The sequence below is a fragment of the Oryzias melastigma genome, linkage group LG17 (genome assembly GCF_002922805.2).
Source record: "Oryzias melastigma strain HK-1 linkage group LG17, ASM292280v2, whole genome shotgun sequence".
NCBI classification, from domain to species: domain Eukaryota; kingdom Metazoa; phylum Chordata; class Actinopteri; order Beloniformes; family Adrianichthyidae; genus Oryzias; species Oryzias melastigma.
Genome location: NC_050528.1, coordinates 30,534,312 through 30,539,397, shown reverse-complemented (window position 1 = coordinate 30,539,397; position 5,086 = coordinate 30,534,312). Strand labels below are relative to the sequence as shown.

Genomic DNA, 5,086 nt, shown 5'->3' with positions numbered 1-5,086 from the left:
CTCTTTTCACCACAACGGACCGGTACAGCGACTGCAAAATAGCGGACGCAGCTCCAATCCGCCTGTCGATCTCACGCTCCGATCTTCCCTCACTCGTGAACAAGACCCCAAAATATTTAAACTCCTCCACCTGAGGCAGGAGCACTCCACCCACCAGGAGAGGGCAAACCACCTTTCTCCGGTCGAGAACCATGGCCTCAGACTTAGCAGTGTTGACCCTCATCCCAGCCGCTTCACACTCCTTCTATGCCTGGCTGCAGATCTCGCCTCCACGGCCGTCCTGAAGGATCCAGCCAGGAATGGAATCAACCACCCTTCCTGACAGAGCAGACCCAGATCTCCAGACCGCTTGGTGAGAAGTCGAACTTCGCTCATACAGTCAACTGCTGGTGGTTAGAATAAAGATTAACTATTTTTGCAAAAGTAACATCTTTGCCCCGTTTTGAATTCCTCCTTTTAAGGATAGCTTATTCTCAGATCATTCACGACACCTATTTTTATGCACAACACACACTTAATGCATCCACACACTTAGCATTCCTCCCCTCAATACTTCATGTCCTTTCTTCTCATTTATCTCTTTCTAGTTATTAGTTGAAAGCTATATTCTATGTTCCACATATGATGATTGCTTTCCATGCTTTTACGTCTGGTATTTCTGCTCGTTTAACCTCATGTTATTCAATAAATATTCAAAAGGACGTCGTTGTTCAGAGATCATTATTTTTCTTCTTTGTGGTGAAGTCAATTCAAAGTGTACGAACGACCTAAAGTTCAGAGACTGATTAATTGATTATTACTTTATTGATTAGAGGTAGCGGCTGATCATTACCGAGTAATATTTTCCTTCATGACGAAGGTGATGCCCCGAGGATAATTTTATTTAATTTCAGTTTAATAAAATTTATATTTTTCAACCAACTTTGGGATTGAATACTTTATAATTACCCCTTTCACGCTACATATGGACTGGATGAGCGAACTCCCACGAACCCTCCAGCACCCTGGAGAGAGTGTAGAGCTGGTCCACTGTTCCACGACCAGGTCGGAAACCGCACTGTTGTTCTTGGATCTGAGGTTCGACTATCGGACTGACTCTCCTCTCCAGTACCCTGGCATAGACTTTCCCAGGGAGGCTGAGGAGTGTGATTCCCCGGTAGTTGGAACACACCCTCCGGTCCTCCTTCTTGAAAAGGGGAACCACCACCCCAGTCTGCCAGTCCAGTGGTACGGTTCCTGTCTGCCACGCAATGCTGCAGAGACATGTCAACCAAGACACTCCCACAGCATCCAGAGACTTGAGATACTCAGGGCGAACCTCATCCACCCCCGAAGCCTTGCCACCGAGGAGCTCTTTGACTACCTCAGTGACCTCAGCTTGGGTGATGGACAGTTCGTCCCCAGTATCCTCAGCCTCTGCTTCCTCAACGGAAGGCGTGTCAGCAGGGTTGAGGAGATCCTTAAAGTATTCCTTCCACCACCCGACAATGTCCCCAGTTGAGGTCAACAGATCCCCACCTGCACTGGTCCGCCATTGGGGGTCAGTCTGCCAACTGACCCCAACATATCCCCTTCCTCATACAAACATGCAATAGGGTGAAGGGGAGGGTGTCTGTATTGCAGTGCGCTGCGGGGGGTGGACTACCTGCCAGTGGCCCTCCTCCTGTGGCCGCCTGCATGGATTTGCCCCTCCCCTCGATTTTATTTGCACCTTAGACATTTAGGACCCTTGGTGGGGGGGTGCTTGGACATCACTGCCACAAACAGTCGATGTCCTTTCAGTGCCCCTTCCGCCAATTTTAACCGCACTATAGACTTGTAGGGCCGCTGGTGGGAGGGTGACGGGGCATCTCTGCGAGAAATCAGGAGATGCCCTGTTAAGGCCTTATCACCAATTTTAACTGCACCCCTTTAGTACACACACTTCTAACATCACAAATATACACTCTAACAAGCAAACACGCATGCATCACACAAGGAAGGTGGGACCTTCGACCTTCTGTCCCCTACCCCATCCCTGGCGGGGGGGCCGGGGAACCTCGGCCTGGTGGTCTAGTCTCTTGGGTGCTGGTCTCCTGGACCCGGCAGTCTCCTCTCCACGCTGGGAGTGGGATCCCCGAGATTTAAGATCTAGCAGGGGATCAAACTACATCGGCCCTCCGGGGTTGGGGTCCCGCGTTAGCCCTCCTGGTGGGGTGGGGGGGCTGCTCCTCTGGCTGGGCTGGGGCCTGCACTCTCTGTGTTTCTGTGCCTTCCTGCTCTTGGGTATGGGGGGCCTCGGCGGCGGCACCGCGTGCCCTTGACTAGGTGCTTGGCGGGATTGCCCGGCGGGCGGTTTCTCTCCGCGGCTCCATGGCGGGTGTTGGGGGATCTTGGCTGCTGCTGCTGCGCCGGCGGGGGGTCTTGGCGTGGGGATGGCCGGGCGCTCTCCCCCTGAGTACATTCCATTACCATCCACCTCAGCGAAACATAAACACTCAGCTCACCTTAGCACTAACCGTTTGTGTGACAGAATAAAAGTTTTTATCTGAATGGGTTTGTATGATGGAGTGTGTGAGCTGCTGTTACAGTTGAATTGAGTACATTATGTTTAGTTTAAATGTGGAGACTATTTTGGCCAACACGTGTGTGTGTGTGTGTGTGTGTGTAACTATAGAGTGTGTGTGTAGACAGGCCCCGCCCATTCTAGTTTATCACTTAGTCCTGGTTGTTTTATGATGTTGCTTCCCTCTGTTGCCATCTTCTTCTCCCTCTAACCCCCCACCCCTCCCCCACCCTCTTCTTTTTTCCGTCCGGTCCAACAACAAAGAAAAATAAATAAATAAATAAAATGAAACATAATCAATATAAATGAAGTTTAGTATGAAATACAACAGGGGTTTATACTCAATAAATCCCTGTTGTGACAGTAAAGAAGCTCTCAGCCCACATCTGTTGGCTCAGCTGTTGGGCAGGACAAGTTAAAAAAAAAAAAAAGTTATAAGCTATTTCACATTTTGAAAAAAGGATACATTATATTGTTCGGGAAGGGGGTTCTCTACGGAAGAGGATTAGGGCCACTGAAAAAAAAAAAAAAGCCCATGAAAAATTCTGACTTCTGGATCTCAGAATTCTGACTTTACAGTCAAGGTTCTGACTTTAAAGTCAGAATTCTGAGAAAAAATTCAGAATTCTGAGAAAACAGTCAGAACTACGGAGGCCCGTGAGCAACATTCTGCAGCTAGCTCTAGCAGCACACCGGAGTCCTGCAAACCGGAGAGAAACGAACAAAATTGTACTCTTTACGTTTCTTTTTCCGTGCTTTAAGATAACCAGATGAGGCTACTGTGTTCATAAAGGAGCAAAAGGTGAGTAAAAAAGATTTATTTTATTGGAATTTGTAAATAAAAGCGCTAAAGACTATGCTAGCATTTCGTACATGCTATTTCAGACGTAACACGTCTTTTAATAATGTACGTATAGTGTTAAGATAACAGGGTATACATTTGTGACTGACAAACAGTCTCAGAGTTTTACGTTGTGCACAGAGAGTGTGTAGAAATGCAGTTTTGTTCGCACGAAACCCGTTTACGTTCATCTACCTATCGTCTCTTTCTGGAGATTTAAAGACCTCTTATACTTCTGAAAATACTTCGGGGCATGTTATCCAAAAGATTGTCGTCTTATTTTTTTTCTTAACTTAGCGTGACTGTGTAAACAGCCACCAATCTTTATTTAGATTCTTTATCTGGTTCACATCAATGTAAAGCTCAGTCTTCAGGAAATGTTTGTCTGCATGTAAACCAGCGACATGCATCAATACCGAAGGTTTGCATACAGCAACATGGAAGCTCAATGTTGAGTCAAGCTTCTCATTTATCCAGGTTACATCCTAAAATTGAGTCTTGGCATCTGGACTTCAAATCTTTCTTGAAGGAAGAAGTCCAGATGCCAAGACTCAATTTCAGGATAAAGAAACAACCGTTATTTTCCTATATTTTATTGTGACATTAAAAAACATTTACGTTTTTTTAACACTAATGAATTTGTATTTGTCTGCAGATTCACTGTGATGTCGTCTCTTTTGAAGATGATGCGGATGATCTCTGGGACAGAGACAGACAACCACACAGACCCACATTTACACCAAGGGACAATTAGATTAATCTACAAGTTTTTGGACTGATGGAGGAAGCCGGAGAAAACCGATGCATCCATGGAGAAGAACATGCAAACTCCACACAGAAGTGACCCATCTGGGAATTGAACCAAAGCCCTGTTGCTATGAGGCAAGTGTGTATGTTGTGAGGTGAAACATTTTTCTCTTTTTGTGGTTGTATTTGCATGTTTTTTGTTTGGGTTTTGTGTTGTATGTTTCACCTCTGAGACTGAATCCCAGATTGGACACACCTGGTGCTCAATCACTGAAGTGACAGCCCTGCCTATAAAGCTGGAACCGGCAGTGAGGAGTGAGAAGAAGAGAAGGGGCAGCTGAGAGCGACTGGAGGAGGCGACGGCACCCAGTGGTTCGCTGTGGCTGGAGGGGTTGCAGCAGAGACAGAGTCCTCTCTGAGACAAGGGACTGTGACGTACACTCACCGGCAGGGTGAGGAGCCCTGCCAGTGTGTGAGTACCCTTGTCCTGTACAGTGGCCCCCTCACTCTGCAACGAGCCAGTCTTATCTGCTCCTCAAAACCTTGGATTCTGGCAAGACCTTTATGTTGCAGGTGGACGTTTGGAGGAGCTGCCTGCCACGCTTCTGGGGACTGGATGACAAACGTGAAGGGAGGATAAAGACTGGACTGTGGCGGCCTGCAAGATCTGTCTTCTTTGCCTTTTTATGGACACTTCTCTTAGTTATCTTGAACAAGATTTTATTGGGTTCCCCCCTGACAGTTTTTAGCCTTTTATCTTTTACTATTTTACTTTTAAGATTTTTATTTGTTCTGATTGTAACTAGCTTGCTGTGATTTGCATGTTTAATTAAAACACAAGTAGAAAACAATCCTTTCTTCCCTAGTTATTGCGTGGCGCTCTTCCCCTGGTCCTGAATCTTTAATTTGCAAGGACCCCCCGCTAGAACCTGCTAGGACCCCCCATTTGACAA

At 46.7% G+C, this 5,086-nt stretch overlaps 1 long non-coding RNA gene across 2 annotated transcripts; it reads left to right on the top strand.

The window, feature by feature from the left end:
• The first annotated feature begins 2,887 nt into the window (after positions 1–2,887).
• LOC112141286 lies at positions 2,888–4,984 on the top strand. Of its 2 annotated transcripts, none has more exons than XR_004949492.1 (2): positions 2,888–3,347; positions 4,070–4,984. It is a non-coding gene; the product is annotated as an uncharacterized LOC112141286 (long non-coding RNA). The 2 variants fall into 2 exon arrangements; XR_002918347.2 differs by having other exon boundaries at positions 2,897–3,347; positions 4,042–4,984.
• The last annotated feature ends 102 nt before the right edge of the window (positions 4,985–5,086 follow it).